The sequence below is a fragment of the Zingiber officinale genome, chromosome 1A (genome assembly GCF_018446385.1).
Source record: "Zingiber officinale cultivar Zhangliang chromosome 1A, Zo_v1.1, whole genome shotgun sequence".
Lineage (NCBI taxonomy): Eukaryota > Viridiplantae > Streptophyta > Magnoliopsida > Zingiberales > Zingiberaceae > Zingiber > Zingiber officinale.
This window is the reverse complement of record NC_055987.1, coordinates 99203682-99228369: the sequence shown is the minus strand read 5'-3', so window position 1 is coordinate 99228369 and position 24688 is coordinate 99203682. Positions and strand designations below refer to the sequence as shown.

The following is a 24688-nucleotide window of genomic DNA, read 5'->3' as shown; positions in this document are numbered from 1 at the left end:
TTTCTATTGCTCTAACTTCTAAGAAGAATTATCAAACTGTTCTTACTAAATACTTTTAACATCATTTTGTGTAAAGTGTTTATATAAACCGCTTCTATTTCTCCATTGTTTTAGAATTAGTTTTTAAACTGCTCCTATTGTATAGTTTTAGCATAGATTTGAATAAACTACCACTATAAACCGATCTTGATGATATAACTATTAGAAACAATATTGAAACTACTGATGTTGGATACTTTTAGTAGAGGTTCTATGTCAAATGCTAATACTAATCGTTTCTATTGATCTAACTTCTAAGAACAATTATCAAATCATTCCTACTAAACACTTTTAACATAATTTTGTAATGCTGCTATAAATCGCTTCTATTGCTCCATTATTTTAGAATTATTTTTCAAATTGCTCCTATTGCATAGTTTTAGCATCGATTTGCATTAATCGCTACTGTAAATTGCTTTAATGATATAACTATTAAAAAATAATCTTAAAACTGATGATAGTGAATACTTTTAACATCAATTTTGTATCAAACGTTGTTGCTAATTACTTCTATTGTTCTAACTTCTAGGAACAATTTTCAAATTGCTCATATTAAATTCTATATTTGATTGTGAAATGTTTTGTATTTTAAATTTTCAAAAAGTTTTAAAAGGATATCAAGATGACATTGAATTACTGATTAAGCTCTAAAATAGTCTATCTATGTGACAATCACTCATTGGATAAAATAAGAGCAATGGATTGCAAGCAAGGTACTCTAACTTTGATATTAATTACCGTTAGATTAAAACTGATCAAATAATTGAAAATTACTATCCCCTCTGTCCTACTCAATATCACTGAAATAGTCAATCAATGTCTTTCTTTTCTTTCCTATTTAAATCACATGCTTGTTCGTCGTTTTCATTGCATCCATCTCTTGATCTTCAAACCTTAATCTTACATTCTCTCTTCCTCAGTCTTGTGATGGCCAAAGTTAGATTTGACTAGTAATGTATTTTTTTATTGGTTAAACTTAGCTTTGACTAGTAATCTATAATTTTTTTATTAGTAAAACTTAGATTTAATCGATAATATTTATTTTTTTATTGACCAAAGTTAGATCCAACTAGTAATATTTAATTTTTATACTTGCCAAATCTATTTATCATTATTGTGTAATTTTTTATAAATTTTGGTCGATAATATTTAATTTTTTTTATAATAAAAGTTAGATTTAGTCGATAATATGTAATTTTTTACTAGCCAAATTTATTTTATTAGTAATGTTTAATTTGTATTTATTAAAATTAAATTTGAATGGTAATATTAAATTTTTCGCTAATGTATGTTAGGTTTCACTAATAAATTAGAATATGTATTTGTTGTAATTATTTTATTATTTTTTATAATTTTTACATGATATTTTCATGTTGAATTATTTTATAAAAATATATTTAATATTAAAATAGATTATTTTACTTTAAATTTTATTTCTTTCTCAATTAACTAATTGTAATTGTTATATGTATCTTTTTATTTATTGTGGATACTAAAAACGAATTAATTACTAATTAAATATTTCTAACCAAATAAATTTAGTTAATAACTTATCAAAATTAAAATTGATTAATAATGTTTTTAAAAAACAACAATTAAAGTGTATCAATCCGACACACCCAACCCGATGGACTCAACCTAAATTGATGATAGACTCAACCTAAATTGATGACTCTAACATGAGGTAATGATGCAATGGATCGCAAGACTTTGACATTATCTACATAGCAACAGTTATATGTCAAATGTTGTTACTCACTATTTCTATTATTTAATTTCTAGGAATACGGCAATAAACCACTTATATTCTCTGCTCTAATGGGTAAGAATTGATTTGCAAACGACACCTATTTCAAATTGCACAATCGTAATTATATTAGTAGATTAGTAAATAATATAAAAAACTGTGTAAAAAATATTAAAATAAAGAAAAATGTATAAAAAAATTTTCAAAAAAAGGAAATGTGAGGAAAAGCGTGTAAAAAATAGAAAGAAAAATTCTGTAAATAATAAAAAAGGAAATACATTTAAAATTTAAAAAAGTAAAAATGTGTAAAAAATTAAAAATAGGAAAATGTGTAAAAAAAATAAAAAAGAAATAGCGTGTAAAAAATTAAAAAATGGAAAACCATGTAAATAATAAAAAAAGAGAATACGTGTAAAACATAAAAAAAAAATAAAAAAAGGAAAAAAAAAAGACCAATGAAATTGACTGCATCTTGCTATTGCCATTTATTCAATATTATTAATAATGGAGAATTTGGAGAGCTTGTTTTGCTTAATTGGAAAGGGAGGGTTACCACCATGTGAAAGGTAATCGTGACAGTCAAATATCTAAATTTTGCACATCATCTAACGCTTTTAGTTGTTCTACACTAGCAATCCGAGTGACGACCCATTCAATAAAATCATGTGCAAACCCTACCCATCTGTCATCCATTGTCGTTACTATTTTTTTCCGGTCGACTAGCTTCGATCTCTTGTGATGAGTTTGACGACGGCGAGGGTGACGATGACTAAGAGTGGTCGCGACAAGGCCAAGGGGATGAAAGTTATTTCTTGGTCGCATAAGGCTGACCTCTAGTTCTCGATGGGATGTATCGTTCTCTACCTTAGTTGATACACTCAGTGCATTGGTTCCGGTGTGCCGATCTCTCTCTGCAGTCCTTGAGTACACAGATGCTGAGGTAAATTGCTTCATTGTTTTGTTCTTTCACTAGGGATCCTGTTCTCAACCTAAATTTACATTTCTTTATTGGAGTTGATCAAAAAAGCCACATCATCCTGAGGCACATTCAATTGCCCATGATGAACAATGAGGAGCTTGGCAAGCTCCTAGCATGTGAGACGATTTCCAATGGTGGGGTCGTTCCCAACATCCACCAGGCTTTGCTAACCAAGAAGCAAGGTCGAGGGAAGAGTAAACCAGAGATCAGATCATCCTTCTAGGCTTTTTTTGTTCATCTTTAGATTGTAAAAGAATCTTTAGAGTTGTAATTAGAAACTTCTTTCAAAAGTAGTATTTGCATGTATCTAATTTCAAATTATGTTGATTTATTTATCATCTTGCATGATTAACATGATAATTTTAATTTATATAATTAATCAAGTAACTTAACTAATCTGTAAAATTATTTTGATCACTTTTAATCAATCAATGGGTTGAACTTTTTAGCATAGTTTGAAACAACTCTAAAATTTCTAGCATCAGTTTTGAAATTACTCTTATTTTCATGACGTGTAAGAGCACGAGTTCTAGAACGATTTGTAGAGCTCCTTAATGTCTTGCTTTGACCATATTTTAAAATATTCCTATATTCATGACATTTAGAAGTGGTTTGAAACTGCTCATATATTGTGAAAATTATTATTAAACCTTATGGGTTCTAGAGCAGTTTGAATAGCTCCTATATGTCTAGCTTTAAGAACGTTTTGAAGTGCTCCTATACCCATGATATTTAGAAGTGGTTTGAGCTGCTCCTAAATTTCTAGTATCAATAGTGTTTGAAAATCGGTCTTATATTCATGGTGTGTAGGAGTGGTTTAAAATTGTTCTTACACCTAAATGGTTTTAGAGCGGTTTAAACCACTTTTGGATTTATACCTATAGAAGCGTTTTGAAACAATTGTTATATGCACAATGTGTAAGATTAGTTTCAAACCGTACCTATATAAAATAATAAGAGTGGTTTTTTCAACTTATACCAACGGTTACAAAAACCACTACTATAAGATATAGGGACGACAACAAGAGGAGCGGTTTTGCAGCCGTTGGAAAAAGTGTAGGAGCACTTGAAAACCACTTTTGAAAGTCAAAAAAACTGCTCCTATACGGGTGTTTTTTTTGTAGTGCCTATGGCATTGTGCAGCTTGATCATCTTGTCCTAGAGTTCCTTTGAGTTCTCGAACGGTCTGACCCGGTTGAGTTCTATTAGGACCCTTGGAGGCCGACTAGAGAGGGGGGGGGGGGTTGAATAGCCCCTGTACAAATCAAAACAAAAAGAACTTTTTTCGGCTTATAACTTAAATAAAATAAACACTTGCATAAAAATGAATAATGAATTGAAAAGAATGGGCATAACAAATTACTTAGTTACAATAAGGGAGGTTGTTAATTCAAGGTGAAAAAGCACACTAAAAAATATCTTCTGGGCGGAGAAGCCTCGTACAACATTCAAAGCTCACAAAACAAAGCTAAACAAGAACTAGGAAGTACACAAGTGTTCTTTCAAACTATTCTGCGTTGTTCTTTAGCTTTGACAGTAGGGTTGCTTATATAACCCTTCTTGGGGTGCCTGGAAGCGTTCCAGGCACCTGGAGAAGGATAAAATTTTATCCCTATTGGGCGCAACTCGGAATTCCATTATGTTTCCCCTGTATAAAAATTTGTACAAGCACAGAACTTTTCCTAGCAACCCATGTGCTTCCATGTGCTTTTCAGAAGTTAAACTTGGATTGCAAACGAAACTTAACATTATTAATTCAAGTTCAACCCATGTCTTCATCAGAAGTTAAATCATATTACAGAAGTTGATTAAATATCTATTTCAAGGATTGGCTTCCAGGTCGTTAGTGAGACACTCGACCTTCTTGGGTATGGGATCATCTACCACTTCCTAGACAAAGCCTTTCAAAGAAATTGAATATTTAAACTCCTTACAGTAAACCCTAGGTTTAACTATAGAGATCTCAATCAAAGCACAAGATCACTAGCCTCTTGTGTTGGTACTTCAGGATCCATACAAAGGAAAACTAAACTAGTACATAATGGAAACAATTAACTAGTTATACTTTTCTTTTTATCTTAAATACCTCTTGATCTTCTGCTGTATTCCTCTCCTCCTCTTGGACGTTGTGTGGGTGACGATCTTCCAAGACAACACCACCCGAACCACTTCAATTGCCTCCAAGACTTTCAGCACGAAAGGGATGTTAGAATAGGGAGCCTCCTTCTCTTCTTCTTCTCCTCCAAAAATCCGGCCACAAGAAGATGGAGCCTCTTGATGTCGTCGGCCCTTGGTAAAGGAAACAAGGGGAGAATAGAGAGGGAAGAGGGTCGACCACATAAGGGAATAGAAGAGAGAGCTTAGGTTGTGTTCTATCATAAAACACCATTTACTTCTCTTTTATAATCCTTAGTGAATGCAAAAAAGGAAAGATTTAAAATTAAAACCTTCATTTTAATTCCTATTATGTGTGGTCGGCCCTTATTTGGGCAATCAATTAAGGAAAAATTTTAAATTAAAATCTCTCTTTTAAACCATTGTGGATGACTACAAAAAAGGAAAGATTTTAAAATTAAAATATCTCTTTTAAATCCCTTTGTGGATGACTATAAAATGAAAGTTTAAAAAAATTAAAATCTCTCTTTTAAATCCCTTGGAGGATGTCTATAAAAGGAAAGATTTTAAAATTAAAATATCTCTTTTAAATCCCTTGGAGGATGGCTATAAAAGGAAAGATTTAAAAAAAAATAAAACTCTTTTTTTTTAATTCCTTGTGGCCGGCCCCTTGCTTGGGCACCAAGCAAGGCTTCGCCGGCCACCTCTTGGGCTCCAAGCCAAGCTTGGCCGGCTCTTGCTTGGGCACCAAGCAAGTGTGTGGTCGGCCCATTACTTGGGTAAGAAGTGGACTCAATTGGATACAAGGCTTTATACATAGAGGCTACAACAGAGACCTAGAGGAGGAATTGACTTTGGCCTCCTGATGAGCTTGAGCTTCCTGTGTTTGACTCGAACACCCAACTCAAGTTCATCAATAATAACTCATACCACTAAAGAGTTATTATTGAACTACCGCACCAATCCCATATTACATTATGGGCTCCTTCTTATCATGAGTGCGTTAATATCTCTATGTTTAAGATATAGAATGTCTATTAATTAAATGAGTTACTGACAACTCACTTAATTAACATCTAGCTCTAAGAGTAGTACCATTCAACTTCATTGTCATGTCGGACTAAGTCCACCTGCAGGGTTTACATGACAATCCTTATGAGCTCCTCAAGGGGACATCATAAACCTAAATAACTAGAACACAGTTTCCTTCTATAATCAACAACACACCATATAAATAATATTATTTCTCAACTTATCGGGCCTGTTGATTTAACGAATAAATCTCACTCATTGATAAATTAAAGAAATAAATACTAAGTATATGTGATTGTTATTATATCAGGATTAAGAGTATGCACATCCATAATAACAGAGGTTCTGTTCTTATATGCAGTAAGTATAAAAGGAACAACCTCAAATGGTCCTGCTCAATACACACATAGTGTCCTAGTGTAATTTTATAGTTAAGATAAACTAATACCAAATTACACTACAACCATTCCAATGGTTTATCCCAATCCATCTTGGTTGTGAGCTACTATTTATAATTTATAAGGAACTGATAACATGATCTTTTATGTGACACCACACACCATATTATCTAAAATATAAATTAAATCGACAACTGCATTTAACTAAATGCAGACATTTGACCAATGTGATTCTTATTTCAAAATAAATGTTCATACAAAAGCTAAGTTTTTAGTATATATTCTAACAATCTCCTACTTATACTAAAAGACTATGCTGCCATATATACTGTCATACATCTGATCCCCATCCCCTCAACATGCCTATTAAAAGATCTCGCCGGAAGGGCCTTAGTGAAAGGATCTGCCAGGTTATCTTCTGATGCAATCTTGGCGACAACTCTCCTCGCTTTACGATGTCTCGTATCAGGTGATACTTGCGCTCAATGTGTTTACTTGCCTTATGGGCTCGTGGGTCCTTCGAGTTTGCTACTGCACCACTATTATCACAATAAATTGTGATAATTTTGGACAAACTAGGAATCACATCTAAGTCCATCAAGAAGTTTCTGAGCCATATAGCTTCTTTGGCTGCCTCAAACGTTGCCACATACTTAGCATCCATCGTGGAGTCGAAAACGTATTTCTGCTTAACACTCCTCCATGCTATGGCTCCAACTCCCAAAGTAAACACATATCCTGAGGTCGACTTACTATTGTCCCTATCTGATTGGAAGTCTGAATCCGTGTAACCCACAGGGAGCAAATCATTTGCCTGGTAAACTAGCATATAATCTCTAGTCTTTTTCAGGTACTTCAATATATGCTTTACGACAGTCCAATGTCCTTATCCTGGGTTACTTTGATATCTACTAACCATGCCTATGGCAAAACAGATATCCGGTTTCGTACATAACAACACATACATTAGGCTTCCTACAGCCGAAGCATAAGGAACTACCTTCATGCTCTCTATTTCCTTTGATGTTTTAGGAGACATCTCTTTAGATAAAGGTACTCCATGCCGAAAAGGTAGAAAACATTTCTTGGAGTTTGCATGCTAAAATGAGCTAGAATAGTATCGATGTATGAATCTTGAGATAAGCACAACATTCTTTTCTTGCGATCCCTTATTACTTTGATCCCAAGAATATGTCCACATTCTCCCAAATCTTTCATATCAAGCTGCTTGGGCAACCATACCCATATGTCTGATAACATTTTGACATTGTTGCCAATGAGCAAAATGTCATTTACATATAGCACAAGAAATACCACCATGTTTCCTTCACTCTTCTTGTATACACAAGGCTCATCCGAACACTGAATAAATCCATAAGACTGGATCACTTCATTAAATCGGATGTTCCAAGATGTCGAAGCTTACTTCAGTCCATAGATAGATCGATTGAGCTTACATACAAGATGTTCTTTGCCCTTCGCAATGAATCCCTCTGGTTGCTTCATATGGATATTTTCTTCAAGACTTCCATTAAGGAAAGCTGTCTTGACATCCATTTTCCAAATCTCATAATCCATATGAGCGGCAATAGATAAAAGAATCCAGATAGACTTAAGAATGACTACCGACGAAAAGGTTTCCTCATAATCGATTCCCTCTTTCTTAGTATACCCTTTTGCAACAAGCCTTGCTTTGAAGGTTTCCACCTTCCCGTTTGCCCCTCTTTTTCTTTTGTAGACTCATTTATATCCAATGACTTTTATATCATTTGGTGGTTCTACAAGTTCCCATACCTGATTAGAGTACATAGATTTTATTTCAGAGTTCATTGTACTTTGCCACGATGCTGCATCTTTATCTTGGAGTGCTTCATCATATGTCCAGGGATTATGTTCATGTTCACTAGGGATCAAGTCCGAATATTCTCCCATAAATATGAATCTATCAGGTTACCTAACAATCCTCCCACTACGATGAGGCACTACTTGTAATTGTGCATCATTTGTGACATGTGTTGCAGTTTCTTGTGGTATCTCATCTTGTATCTGTAGGACCGTTGCAGCCGGCTTAGAAGGGGGTTGGATATCCTGCAAAAAATAAAAAGAAAGACAACCCTTCTCGAACTCTTTAAGCTAACACTTGCATAATAAACAGAGCAAATAAATAAAACATTAAAAGACGAGGCACAAGATATTTACTTGGTTACAACCAATGTGGTTGTTAATCCAAGGAAGCTTAAGTACTAAAACTCCTTCAGGCGGAGAAGCCTCTTACAGCGTTGAAGCACAGAAAACAGAAGCTCAACTACAACTAGAAGTGCACAAGCGTTGGAATTACAAGTAATGAGTTCGTTGAAAAGCTTCTGGACCAAGACTATATTTATAGCCTTGGTCGGGGCACCTGGAAGGGTTCCGGGCGCCCCGGGGGGATAAAACTTTATCCCCCAACGTTCAGAACGCGAATGACGCGTTCTGGTCAAATATGCTGTTCCGGGCGCCCTGGACTGCTCCGGGCGCCCCGAAGCATAAAGTCAATAGTGGTTGACTTTTTGTCCAGGACCTCTTCTCCGGTTTAGTCCCGCCTCGGTCCGGGTCTTCTGCTCCGGATCCGCTCGCTTGGGTGATCTCTATCATCCGGAATAGGGCTCACTCGAACCCAACTTCCGGTCTTCTCGAGCAGCCTTCTGCTCCGACTTCTCGTCCCTCAGAATCGCCGTGTGTTTCCTTCTCATCCACCAGGGTACTCTTCTGCAGCACCTCGTCCCTTGGTCGCACCCCGTGCCGACCTTCTCGCTAGCTGCGTCTCTTGCTCCCTGAGCAATCTTCTGCTCCAGCTTTCGTCCCTCGGAACCACCGCACGCTTCCTTCTCGTCCACCGGGGTACTCTTTCGCAACACCTCGTCCCTCGGACGCACCGCGTACCGTCCTTCTCGCTAGCTGCGTCTTCCGCTCGAGTACCTGTGCTCCTAAGCTCCTGCACACTTAGACACAAGGTTAGAAACACACAGGACCTAACTTAACTTGTTGATCACACCAAAATAACCTTGGGGTTCCAACAATCTCCCCCTTTTTGATGTGATCAACCCAAGTTAAGCTAGGATAAAAAATAGATATGAAAATTAAACAATTTATTTTGCAATAACGTGCAACAAGATAGAAACATTAAATTTCAAAAATTTCCAATTTTCAATTATTCAATTTTCTACCTTTTCAATTTTCTACCTCCCCCTAGACTTATACTTTTTCTTCTCCCCCTTTTATCACATAAAAAATTAGGGTTGCAAGAAAAGTATAAAGGTTGACACTTAGAAAAAATTGTGGAAATCTATTTTAATGATTTTCTGGAAAACATTTCTAAGTCAAGGAAAATTTCTATGTTCAAAATAACTTTTTGGAAAATTTCTAAGTTTTCGTCATCAAAATTAAGAACCTTCTTAAGCCGAAAACTTTATGCAAGAAAATTGATAACATTTGGAAAATTTTCTATTCACGTTACTTCTTGTTCCAGAGGTGTAGATCGAGTTCTTCTCCATTCGTTGTCTTTGGTGCTTCATAACCACATTTTAATATTAAAGAAATACCAAAATCTGAATTCAAATATACCTCCATTTGTTGCTTCCAGGAAGAAAACTCCCCCTCGAATGCTGGTGGGTAGTCGCTAGCTCCGACCATTGTTTTGTTGCTTCAGACTGCGGTTAGTCCTTCTGTGGCGTCTCGGCTCTGATACCACTTGTAGGACCGTTGCGGCCGGCTTAGAAGGGGGTTGGATATCCTGTAAAAATAAAAAAGAAAGACAACCCTTCTCGAACTCTTTAAGCTAACACTTGCATAATAAACAGAGCAAATAAATAAAATATTAAAAGATGAGGCACAAGATATTTACTTGGTTATAACCGATGTGGTTATTAATCCAAGGAAGATTAAGCACCAAAACTCCTTCAGGCGGAGAAGCCTCTTACAGCATTGAAGCGCAATAAATAGAAGCTTAACTACAACTAGAAGTGAACAAGCGTTGCAATTACAAGTAATGAGTTCGTTGAAAAGCTTCTGGACCAAGACTATATTTATAGCCTTGGTCGGGGCGCCTGGAAGGGTTCCGGGCGCCCTGGGGGGATAAAACTTTATCCCCCAACGTTCAGAATGCGAATGACGCGTTCTGGTCAAATATGCTGGTCTGAGCGCTTGGAGCCATTCCAAGCACCCTGAATGGTTCTGGGCACCCCGGAGTAAAAAGTCAATAGTGGTTGACTTTTTGTCCGAGACCTCTTCTCCGGTTCAGTCCCGCCTCGGCCCGGATCTTCTGCTCCGGATACGCTCACTTGGGTGATCTCTGTCATCCGGAATAGGGCTCACCCGAACCCAACTTCCGGTCTTCTCGAGCAGCCTTCCGCTCCGGCTTCTAACCTTGGGGTTCCAACAGTATCGTTGGTACTAAAGTAGACGTGTCTTCTCTTATTTCCTCAAGAAAAATTTTACTCATGGGCTTGTGGTTCGTTACATAGTTGTCTTCTAAAAATCAGACATTGGTACTAACAATGACCTTCTGATCTTTAGGACTATAAAATAAACCATCTTTCATTCCTTTAGGATAACTCATAAACAAGCGAACTTTGTACGTGATTCCAACTTATCAGCATCTCCCTTCAGCACATGTGCTGGACTACCCCAAATCTGAATATATTTCAGACTAGGCTTACGCCCATTCCACAATTCTATGGGAGTAGAGGTTACTGACTTAGAAGGTAGCAAGTTCAGAATGTACACTGCCGTTTCTAGAGCATATCCCCAAAATGAATTTGGTAATTCTGAATAACTCATTATTGATCTAACCATTTCTATAAGAATAATATTCCTTCATTCTGCCACACCATTCTGTTAGGGTGTACCAAGTGTAGGCAGTTGGGATTGAATCCCAGGTTTTGATAAGTAACTCCTAAACTCAACTAAGAGGTACTCACCACCATGATCAGACCGTAGTGTCTTGATACCTTTACCATAATGTTTCTCCACATCAGCCTTATATTCTTTGAACTTATCAAAGCACTCAGACTTGCGGTGCATCAAGTAAATGTACTCGTATCTCGAATAGTCATCTATAAAAGAGACAAAATATTCGAAACCACCTCTTGCCTAGATAGTCATAGGTCCACACAAATTAAAATGAACCAATTCCAACACATCTTTGGCTCTATACCCCTTGGCCTTAAAAGATCTCTTGGTCATTTTTCCTTCCAAACAAGATTCGCAGGTTGGAACATTTTTCACCACTAATGAACCCAAAGGTCCATTGGCTATTAGCCTTTGAATCCTACTCAAGTTAATATGACCAAGCCTTAGATGCCAAAGATATGTTTGGTTTATTTCCGAAGGTTGCTTTCTCTTATTAGAATTAGAAGATGTGTTATTAATTTTCATTAGTTGTATCGTGGGAGTTATTGGATTTAGAGTATACAAATTGCTAACCAACGTACTAGAATAGATAACTACCATATTTTTCTTGACAACTACTTTGTCATCAAAAGAAACAGAATATCCATCCATAAATAGTTTAAAAACTGAAATCAAGTTCTTTCTAAAACATGGTACGTAAAGACAATTTCTCAAAATCAATGTTTTATTTCTATCAAAAGATAAATAAACATCTCTCACTGTAATAACCGCCACTTTTGTAGCATTGCCCATGTAAACAGTAATCTCCCCTTCATGTAGTCATTGAGTTTCCTGGAACCCCTGCAATGAATTGCAGACATGATCAGTGGCTCCTATATCTACACACCAGGTACTGGTAGATAACACCACTAAATATGTTTCAACCACTAGAGAATAAGATATACCTTTATTGTTCTCCTTTCTGCGAGGACAGTCCACTTTCCGATGTCTAGACAGCTTGCATGTGAAGCACTTGCCCTTCAGCTTCTTCACACCTGCATGCGACCCAATCCGTAGAGATCGATTCACTTACTTTGCTGAACCAACTTGTTTCTTTTTCTTCTTTCTGCCTTTCGGCTTAGAAGTAGAAACATTTTCAGCAATGTGAATTTGAGAACTTTGACGAAATAACCCTTCTGCTGTTTGAAGTTCTGTCAGAAGTTCCGCCAACGAATAAACCCTTTTGTTCATGTTGTAGTTCAGGCGAAACTGCTCAAAACTTTTAGGCAGGGTTTTAAGAATGATATCGACTTGGGTTTCCCTATCGATTTCTGCTCCAAGGACTTCCATCTCATTCAAAAGAGCAATCATTTTGAGAATATGATCCCTTACGAGTGTTCCCTCAGTCATGGTGGTCGTCATCAAGTTTCTCATAGCCTCCTATCTAGCAGCACGATTCTGGTGTCCGAAGAGTTCCTTGAGATTGTGCATCATGTCATAAGCGGTAGACATTGCCTGATGTTGATGTTGCAGCACATTTGACATAGAAGCCACAATGTAACATCGCGCCATCTCATCTGCCCTGACCCATTTCTTATGATACTCAATCTCCTCTTCACTAGAATCGCTATTAGGCAGGCTTGGACAGATCTCAAAAAGTACTAACTTATAACCTTCAGCAGTTAAGATAATGTCCAAGTTTCATTTCCAATCAATGTAATTAGGACCAGTAAGTTTGTTTTCTTTCAATATAACAGTAAGAGGATTGAAAGCCATTTGAAATCCTAAGAATCACAAGATATTTGGTTAAAATTTTTGAATTTAAAATAATATTGATTCCTCAAACAATATCATTTAACTTCACCAACACCTCAAAACACCGTGAATTTTGTATGTCATGATAGTATGGACGTATACAAATTCAAACATTTGTTAAGTGGGGTTTACCCATTAATTTTATTATCTTGTCAACCTAACTTTATGACAAATAAAATTAATAGTTAGTTTTTCTTCGATCACACAAATAATAGCAGTGACTCCGATGGGGAGGATACTATTAAATGCGCCTAAGTGTATACCATTACTTGATACTTAGTCCATTAAATAGGATTGTGCCCCTTCAAATGGAGAAGATCACACAAACCTAAATAATTTCCTATAATCATCCATAAAGGAAGTTTGATCTAGTAATCCGCAAAAAAACTCATCCGATGTGGAGGAAGGCACTCAAAGCCAATGCGCAAGTTTGAATGCATCACTTACAAAGCAATAATGGAGACCGCGGAATTTAAATAATTCCTCTCCCACTTAGTTATTTAAAATGAGAAATTTTAACATGCACACACACACAGCACGTATAAACAGTATAAAAGGTAATAAATATGAAAAATAATTTTTCAACTATTATGGCCTCATCCATAGCTGTCCTCCGTGTGCCACCAACCCTAGCCACCGCCAACGGGTTATGTCGTCGCGTCTATCTTGCTTCCTTTTCCACTATGCCTCTGGTCCTCAAATAGCACCATGCCTCGCAAGGATACGATCCGTGACAAAAATAAAATTTTACATTTATCGATCTTATATTCCACAAGGGAATGTACATGTAATCTAGATCGAACAGAATGTAAAATCCTAAAACTAATACAACTCCTACTGTATTTAATAATTACAATCATGTACACACATAAAGTGCCCTCAACACGCCCGAGGTCCAAATCACACATAAACACAATAGGGCCATAATAGTTGGAATTAGGATGACTGCAACCACAGAGTTAATTTATTTGCACATCCTACTATTATTCTGCCTAAATTTATATATTAAAAGTGCATAATTTAACTGAAAACCAAACACACAAAGGCAGAAAACTAGCTCTGATACCACTTATTGGGTGCTACTCGGAATTCCATTCTGTTTCCCCTGTATAAAAATTTGTGCAAGCACAAAACTTTTCCTAGCAACCTATGTGCTTTTCAGAAGTTAAACATAGATTACAAATGAAACTTAACATTATTAATCCAAGTTCAACACGTGTTCATCAGAAGTTAAACCATATTATAGAAGTTGATTAAATATCTATTTCAAGGATTGGCTTCCAGGTCGTTGGCGAGGTGCTCGACCTTCTTGTGTATGGGAACATCCACCACTTCCTAGACAAAGCCTTTCAAAGAAATTGAATATTTAAATTCCTTACAGTAAACCCTAGGTTTAACTACAGAGATCTCTATCAAAGCACAAGATCACTAGCCTCTTGTGTTGTACTTCAGGATCCATACAAAGGAAAACTAAACTAGTACACAGCAGAAACAATTAACTAGTTATACTTTTTTTTTTATCTTAAAGACCTCTTGATCTTCTATTATATTCCTCTCCTCCTCTTGGACGTCGAGTGAGCGACGATCATCCAAGATAATACCATCCGAACCACTTCAATTGCCTCCAAGACTTTTGACCACCAAAGGGATGCTAGAATAGGGAGCCTCCTTCTCTTCTTCTTCTCCTCCAAAAATCCGGCCACAAGAAGATGGAGCCTCTTGATGCCGCTGGCCCTTGGTAAAGGAAACAAGGGGAGAATGGAGAGGGAAGAGGGCCGGCCACACAAGGGAATAGAAGAGAGAGCTTAGGTTGTGTTCTACCATAAGACACTATCTACCTCTCTTTTATAATCCTTGGTGAATGCAAAAAAGGAAAGATTTAAAATTAAAACCTTCCTTTTAATTCCTATTATATGTGGCCGACCCTTATTTGGGCAATCAATTAAGGAAAAATTTTAAATTAAAATCTCTCTTTTAAACCATTGTGGATGGCTACAAAAAAGGAAAGATTTTAAAATTAAAATATCTCTTTTAAATCCCTTTGTGGATGGCTATAAAATGAAAGTTAAAAAAATTAAAATCTCTCTTTTAAATCCCTTGGAGGATGGTTATAAAAGGGAAGATTTTAAAATTAAAATCTCTCTTTTTAAATCCCTTGGAGGATGGCTATAAAAGGAAAGATTTTAAAAAAATTAAAACTCTCTTTTTTAATTCCTTGTGGCCGACCCCTTGCTTGGCCACCAAGCAAGGCTTGGTCGACCACCTCTTGGGCTCAAAGCAAAGCTCAGTCGGCCCTTTCTTGGGAACCAAGCAAGGATGTGGCCGGCCCATTACTTGGGTAAAAAGTGGACTCAGTTGGATACGAGGCTTACATAGAGGCTACAACAGGGACTTAGAGGAGGAATTGGCTTTGACCTCCTGATGAGCTTGAGCTTCTGTGTTACGTTCGACCCGAACACCCAAATCAAATTCTTCAATAATAACTTATACAACTAAAGAGTTATTATTGAACTACCGCACCAATTCCATATTATATTATGGGCTCCTTCTTATCATGAGTGTGTTAATCTTCCTGTGTTTAAGATATCAAATGTCCATTAATTAAATGAGTTACTGACAACTCACTTAATTAACATCTAGCTCCAAAAGTAGTACCACTCAACTTCATTGTCATGTCGGACTAAGTCCACTTGCATGATTTACATGAAAAACCTTATGAGCTCCTCAAGGGGTCATCATCAACCTAGATAACTAGGATACAGTTTCCTTCTATAATTTACAACACACCATATAAATAATATTATTTTCCAACTTATCGGGTTTGTTGATTTAACGAATAAATCTTACCCATTCATAAATTAAAAAATTAAATACTAAGTATATGTGATTGTTATTGTTGGTGCAGCGGAGGCCGGCAAAAGGGGGTGAATTGCCTGAAAAAATAAAGTATACCCTCCTTAGAATTTTCAACTCAAAATAAAAGCAACTATAGTAAGAGTAAATAAAAAAGGAAACAAAATTAAATCAGAGACTCGGGAGTTAACCTGATTACAACCAAGAAGGTTGTTAATCCAGGGCGATGAAAAGTACGCACTAAGAAAGTCTCCTTTACTGTAGGCGGAGAAGCTTTTTTACACACTTAGAAAGCTCACAAGCTGCTAGGAATTGATTACAGAGTTGAATACTGAGTTGATATTTAATTCCTAGCTCCAAGGGCATTTATATAGCCTCTGGAAAATCTATCTCGAGGGTCTAAGGCGCCTCCAATAGGGGTCCAAGGCGCCTCCATCGAGTGGGCGGATAAAACTTTATCCGAAAGCTCAACGACCATTTTGGCCTCGTCCAAGGCGCCTCCAACAGGCATTGAAGGTGCCTTCAAGGTGAAGGCGCCTTCAATGCCCAATGAAGGCGCCTTGAGCTTGGACTCCAGCACACTTCTTCCTTCACTTTGACTTTCGAAGCTCCGTTCTTTTGGGTGATTCCGGTCAACCGAAATAGGGCTCACCCAAATCCAATTTTCGGCCTTCTCCTCGAGCAGTCTTTCTCCCCGGCTTAACGTTCCTCAAACGCCACGCACGTTCTTCTCGTCCACCGGTATACTCTTCCACAACTCTCTCATCCTTCGGACGCACCGAGCCCGTCGACTCCCTTCCCGTGTCATCTTTCTCGCTAACTACATCTTTCGCTCGACTTTCTGTGCTCCTAAGCTCTTGCACACTCAGACACAGGGATCAAACACAAAACAGGACCTAACCAATTTGGTTGATCACATCAAAACACCACGGGGTCCACCAATCTCCCTCTTTTTGATGTGCATCAACCCAAGTTTAAGTTAGGGTTAAAATAGACAAGTAGTAATTTTTAAATAAAATTACTAAACTAATATGTTAAGCATAAGTTTGCAATAAATTGCAACTACTTAATTAAGCGATAACCAGAATTTTTTAAAAATATTTTTAATTATTAAAAAAAATTTCTCCCCCTAAACTTGTACTTTTCTCTCCCTCTTTGATCATAGTAAAAATGGGATAATAATAAGAGAATATAATTTTAAAAAAAAAATTAGCAAATTTTAAGTTATAAAAATTTCTGAGCAAGATAAATTTTTCAAAAAATATCTAAGCAAAAATTTTTTTTAGAATTTCCAAAAAAAATTGCTAAGTAAACTGAATTTTTAGAATTTTTCAAAATAATTTCTAAGTCAAAATTAATTTTTAGAATTTTCCAAAAAAAAATTTCTAAGTAGACTGAATTTTTAGAATTTTTCAAAATAGTTTCAAAGTCAAAATTAATTTTTAGAATTTTTCAAAAAAAATTTCTAAGTAGACTGAATTTTTAGAATTTTTCAAAATAATTTCTAAGTCAAAATTTTTAGAATTTTCCAAAAATGTTTGAAAAACTTTCAAAGAATTATTTAATTATAGTTTAATAATTTTTCAAAAAGTTAATTAAACATTTTATTTCAATATTTCAGCTTCCAAGTCGTGGCGAGGCACTAGGCCTTCTTGGTTATTGAAACTACAACTTCCTTAGACAAAGCTTCATAAAGAAATTTTTACGTTTAATTTTTCTTCTGAAAGCCTTAATTAAAAGAAAATTAATTTAGCACAGATTTCGAAACCCAATAGAGGTTCTTTCTTACAAGATTAATCAAAAATCTAGGGGGTACATAAGTTTTAGGAGTTTTCCTAAGTTGACCTTGATGATGTTTAACATACTAGTTTAGTTTTCCATAAATCTTAAGTTTTGATTTCTGAAAAATATTTATTTTTAAACATGGATCAGATTTCAATTTTTTAATTTCTAATTTTAAATTATCATTTTCTGATTTCAATTTTTCTAAGTTTCTATTTAAGTTAGCATTCTCTTTTTCTAATTTAAATAAATCTTTTGAAAGAGACTTGATAAATTTAAACGACTGAGTAGGGGTTAGAGCACGTACCTTACTTATCTGACTTGGTGATGCTCCCCCTTCACTGCAGCTTTCCTCGTTTGAAGTTCCTCCCCCTTCATCTATGCTCATTTCTGAGCTTGACTCTTCTTCCAGCTGATGGTTAGTCATTAGTGCTAACCCAGAGGAGGCTTCTACGTCTGATTCGGAAGTAGACGAATCTGACCAAGTGGCATTCAGGTTCTTATGCTTGGAGGATTCTGGTTTCTTGTACTTTATCTTTTCCTCCTCTGTCTTCTTTTTCTTTAATTTTGGGCAGTCATCTTTGATGTGCCCATCTTTGTTGCAATTGTAACAACGAACCGTTCTTTTTCTTTGCTGATGTTTACTCGACTACGATCTAAATTTGTTAGATTTAAAAAACTTATTAAATCGTCTTACCATTAATCCAGCTTCCGATTCGTCGATCGAGGCTTCGGAGTCAGAGTCATTTGATCTTACCTTTAGGGCAATGTTCTGTCTAGTCTTCACTACTCCACTGGCTCTGCAACTCGAGATTCGTGAAGTTCAAAAGTTGAAAATAAATTTTCTAAAGTACTTACCTCGAAGTCAAGAGATGTAGTACACATCTACTAAGGACGCCCATTCTGGAGTTCTGGGGAAGACGTTGAGCGCGTACCGGATCGAGTCCCGGTTTGATACTTCTTCTCCAAGATTGCTTAGTTGAGTTATTAGCTCCTTAATTCTTGTTTGGAGTTGCGCTATCTTCTCGCCGCTGTTCATCCGAAGGTTCGTTAACTGGGTCCGGAGGATGTCGCGCCTCGCTAGCTTAGCTTCCGAGGTACCTTCGTGAAGCTCTAGGAATTTGTCCCAGAGGTCTTTAGCGGAATCGTAGCTCCCGATCCGACTTACCTCCTGGGGCGGCAACACGTTGAGTAGATGGAATTTCGCCTTTCCGTTGGCCACGAATTCTGCCTGCTCCTTCTTTGTCCAGTTGAATTCTTCTTTGTCTTTTGGAACTACATAGCCATATTTCATGATTAAACAAATATCAAATTCTGTCTTGAAAAATACCTCCATCCGGCATTTCCACGTCGCGAAGTCTCTGTCGAACTTCGGGGGATGAATATTCGCTCCGGCCATCATCTTGATCGTTGTGCTTCAGTCAGCGGTTAGTCCTTCTGAGGCGGTCTGGCTCTGATACCAATTGTTGGTGTAGCGGAGGCCGGCAAGAGGGGGGTGAATTGCTTGAAAAAATAAAGTATACCCTCCTCGGAATTTTCAACTCAAAATAAAAGCAACTATAATAAGAGTAAAAAAAAGGAAACAGAATTAAATCAGAGACTCGGAAGTTAACCTGGTTACAACCAAGAAGGTTGTTAATCCAGGGCGATGAAAAGCACGCACTAAAAAAGTCTCCTTTACTGTAGGCGAGAAGCCTTTTTACACACTTAGAAAGCTCACAAGCTGCTAGGAATTGATTACAGAGTTGAATACTAAGTTGATATTTAATTCCTAGCTCCAGGGGCCTTTATATAGCCTCTGGAAAATCTATCTTGAGGGTCTAAGGCACCTCCAATAGGGGTCCAAGGCGTCTCCATCGAGTGGGCAGATAAAACTTTATCCGAAAGTTCGACGGCCATTTTGGCCTGGTCCAAGGCGCCTCTAATAGGCATTGAAGGCACCTTCAAGGTGAAGGCACCTTCAATGCCCAATGAAGGCGCCTTGAGCTTGAACTTCAACACACTTCTTCCTTCGCTTTGACTTCCGAAGCTCCATTCTTTTGGGTGATTCCGGCCAACCGAAATAGGACTCACCCGAACCCAATTTCTAGCCTTCTCCTCGAGCAGTCTTCCTCCCCAGCTTAACGTCCCTCGAACGCCGCGCATGTTCTTCTCGCCCACCGGTGTAATCTTCCGCAGCTCTCTCATCCTTCGGACGCACCGAGCCCATCGGCTCCCTTCCCGTGCCGTCCTTCTCGCTAGCTGCGTCTTCCGCTCGACTTCCTGCGCTCATAAGGTCCTGCACACTCAGACACAGGGGCACAAAGCAGGACCTAACCAACTTGGTTGATCACATCAAAACACCACGGGGTCCAACAATTATTATATCGAGATTAAGAATACCCACATCCATAATAACAGAGGTTCTGTTCTTTTATGCAGTTAGTATAAAATGAACAACCTCAAATGGTCCTACTCGATACACAAATAGTGTATTAGTGTAATTTTATAGTCTAGATAAACTAATACTAAATTACACTACAACCATTCTAATGGTTTGTCCCAATCCATCTTGGTTGTGAGCTACTATTTATAATTTATAAGGAACTGATAACATGATCTTCTGTGTGCTCCTAAGTTCCTACACACTTAGACACAGGGTTAAACACAATAGGACCTAATCTAATTTGTTTGATCACATCAAAATAACCTTGGGATACCAACAATTCCTTGGTTAGTCCACATTGAAGAGTCACTACAACAAAAACATTAAAAGACAACGGTTAAAAACCATTGTCGTAGCTCTTTAAAATCGTTGTAATTGGCAGTGTTGTTAAAAGTGGGGGGCTACGACAATGGTTTTAAACTGTTGTCTTTGAACAAAAAGACAACAGTTTTACAACGGTTTTAAACCGTTGTCTTTGAATGAAAAGACAACGGTTTAAAACCGTTGTTGTTTAGAGCATTTTTATTAACACTGCTAGTTTACAACCGTTTTTGGGGCTACGACAATGGTTTTTAACCGTTGTCTTTGAGGATGATAGACAACAACAACGGCTTTAGATCATTATCTTTTAAATTATTATCTTTTAATACCATGATATATCATATTTCAATATAAATATATAATAAAGAGTCATAATCACAAAAGAAAGAATATTTTCCATATCAATGTCATTCAAAATGTTACTTATACAAGAATTATATTACAATCAGAAAAGAAAAAACATGTCTAATATTCAAATAAAATTTATCCCAATATAAATAAATAAATAAACTTCATTTACAACTAATGAACAATTGGCAAAAGACTAGAAACTTGTAATGGTGGTTCATGCCATGTAGGATTGCAAGTAATTATTGTCAACTCAAGCCCCATCAAAATCTTCAACTTGTAGAATTTCATTGGACTCCTCTTTTTCACTTGCTGATTCTTCCATGTCAATTTTTTCCAACATTCTGGATTTTTGTGAAGCAAAGTATGTGAGCAAAGCACTAAAAAAAAAATAGAAGAGAACATATAACATGAAAAGAAGAGAGGTTTCAAGAAGAGAATAATTTGATTCATCATCTAATATGATATCGCCTTACAATATATATGATTAAAAAACATGGAATTGGTGGTGATTATGGTCATGGGTACATTCAACAAATTAACTCATTTTATCCCCTATTGCACTAAATGAAGTATATAAAATAAATAGATCATGAAAGATCCCAGATATTGGAAATGCCCTTGGGTAAGTGAGAAGGAACATTATCCTGTTAAGGTACTTGTTTGCTCGTCTTATAACTCTTATTCTCATAAATTATTGCTAATTTAATAAGCTGATTAGTAGAAAGAAAACCCCAGTATCTAGGTTAAATTAAGCTTAAATTCTGATTAAGACACTATAAACCACACAAACAAGCAAATATATAAACAAAATTACAATTTCAGTTCATTATAGCCCATTTTACGGAATGCGAATGTGCCTATGCTAAGCAAATAAGATTACCTTTTTTGGTAAGCAGTCACTTTTTTAACGACAATGAATTAAATAAAACAGTATGAATTGTAGTAAGCAGAAATTACCTGCTGGTGATAAGTTGTGGCTGATTCGAGAAATTTTCCATAAGCATGAATCACAAAGTCACTATAGGGACTAAAAGCAACTCACACCTTTTCAACATGTGGTATGGTAATAGTAGCAAATTGTTTTACATATGGTTGAGAAAATCTCTTGGCAGCCTGATACAAGGTATGGAAATTTGCATAGTACGGTGTATCAACAAACAAAAAAATAGAACATGTAATGACAAATTGATACAGAGGCATGTCTATATATGCATCCTGGTTGAAATAATACCATGAGTACCTGGAAATAAGGATCTGAAATTTCTTGTACTTTGGCTATGTGGCTGGACATGGCACTCTTAGATGTGTGATAAACTTCCACTGCTTTACTTGACACAGTTTGCACATAAGGTTCAGTGCTTGACACAAGAAACATCCATTTCTTCAGAAATTCAAGGAAACGAAATAATTTAGAAACATAATAAATCCTGCCTAAAATATCAACTACCTTAAAAGAAAGTCGATAAAGTAGTAAACTGATATATAATCCAAACCAAAGTCAAATGCAAATTAAACCAAATTTATATAATTTGCTTATGGATTGCCAATCAAACAACACTGAAATATATGAATAATTAACATAATTCAGATACTGAAAATAGTCATTGGTTGGCCACTTACAGCTTTGGAATATTCAAAATGTGGTTCCATAAATTGTTGTGCTTGAATCGATTTCTCTGATACCTTGAGAAACGTTTTCACAAAATTGATAAGTACAATGCAAGATTAAACTAAAATTGTAAGATAATATGTGACATGCATTCATGGTGATAAAGCAAGAACTGACAAACAAATTCAATAGAAAAAAAAATAGTACAGGTGAAAAATTAGCACCTTTTGAAGTAAGACATCTAGTACAGGTTGTCCATGCTCCTTCCAGTGAGTTGTTGCAAGTTCCTGAAAGGCACATATCAAAGACATATTGGAGTCTCTTAACATGTATATGGTATCTCTCTAACACTCCATCTAAATTTCTAAGGCAATCACATTATAGTAATTGGCGTGAGTAGCAAGCCAAGGAGGAAACCATGCTCCATGAGCCTAAAAACAAGAAACACAAAATTTTGACTCCAGCTCAATTATAACATTTTGTTATTATATAGAATAAATTGACTAAAAAGAAGTTACAAATGTTAAATAACTGAATGCCAAACCCATGCCTTATGTGAGACATGGCAGTGTACCACAGAATGCATACTTGCACAAGCAGTACATCAATGATATGCCACAAAACAAACAACAAAAAAAATATGTCCAGTTTTTGACACAAGAACCCAAATCAAATTTCATCTGAATAGACTCAAAGCTGACCACTTTTCCATTTAAGTGAATTATCATGCAAAGGTAAATTGGAGAGACAAAAAATAAACATTATAGGATAATATTAAGCCCCAGATGAAGTCTTGTCAAGAATTCACATTATTATGAAAGAGGTTTTGCACATATGTTCACAGGATATCAATCAATCTTCAAACTCAATGAGCTTGTACAAGATCCACTCTTGACATCATATCTAGCAGCAGTTTAACATATTTCAAGCATAAATCATATTATCCAACCCTGACTGAACTTTTCAATTAGTCATGCAGGAAGACATCTCCCTCGAGCAAAATATTCTTAACAATATAAGTCATTGTGTCAAATATTCCAATAGAAAGAAAGATGAGATCATGTGCAAATTGCAGGTTAAGAAGCTTGTTGATTGAACTCATCATGTAGCCAGACAAGTAAGCAAAACAAATGCTGAGAATTAACTCTACTACGATTTACTAAGACTTCTTACCTGTGATAATTCCTTTGACTTAGTTGTTGCTTCCAATTGTACTCTTAGAAGCTCCTCCTAAAGAAGGTTCCATGATTTATACAAATATAAGACTGTGTAACATTGTATTTTCAAGAATAGTTGTTTATAGCACAAACCTCTGCCACCTGAAGAGCATGCTCAGTTTTTTGAATTCTACGGTATTGCTCATCGTTTGTCTTTTGAAGCTACAAGGGCCAACGGTGAAAAGTTACAGCCGTGTGATTGGAAATAATACAGCATTACTATATCTGTTGATATGTACAGGAAGCATATAAAGAATCTTTCAGAATATGTAGCAGACAAGAAAAAGACCTTTCACGGTCAATTAAAAATAGAATATGAGAATTATAAACCAGGAAAAATGAAAGAAAAAAGTATGAGACTAGAAGCAATTTCCAAGGATACAAATCTAACAATAAATCGGTATTTGGGAGTATTGTATTTGTTCTTGTCCTGGTTAATCAACCTGATGTGTGCACGATAATCAATCTTCCCCTCTGTAAAATAAGAAAGATAGATGTTAACCAAACAAAAGCATCCAAACAAGCAAATAATTCTAAAATAAATGTAGTACATCTCCTTCTCCTCGATCCCGCTCACCGCCCTGGCATCTCCACTAAGAACCACCGCCATTCGCTTGGAGTGCCCACCGCCATTCTGGCGGAGGTGGTTCTTGTTGGCTAGTGGGCTGGTGCCGTGGTCATGATGGGGACGGGGGAAGGTCTTGACGTCCTCCCAAGCGATGGCCTCCGGCGAAAGGCAACAGTTTCCCATATCGAGCTCGAATCTGATACCTCTGCTCACACAAATCGACCTAACAGCACGGAAGTGACTAGGGTTTCACATCAAATCAACCTCTCACAACCACAACGAAAAAGAACCATTTTTTCCCTTTTGATTGGGGAAAAAGAGACGGAAGAAACTGAGAAAGTGTTCGATTGGGTGAATGTAAAACTTTTATCGCCGACTGGACCAACAAAAAAAAAAGAAACGAGAGGAGAGCACGTCGTGGAGGAAGATCCAGCGGAGGCGGATGGTCGGTCAATAGGTTGGCTTGAAGAGATTGTATGAGGAGAGGGAAAGAAAAATCGCTAGGGCTCGGGCATGCAAAGGGGAAAACACGGTGCTAAAAGAGAGAGGGAAAGTAAAACTGCGCGCG

General features: G+C 36.6%; 1 pseudogene; it reads right to left on the bottom strand.

Annotated features, from left to right (window-relative positions):
* Positions 1 to 21049: 21049 nt before the first annotated feature.
* On the bottom strand, positions 21050 to 24303 carry LOC122000736 (annotated as a pseudogene).
* Positions 24304 to 24688: the final 385 nt, after the last annotated feature.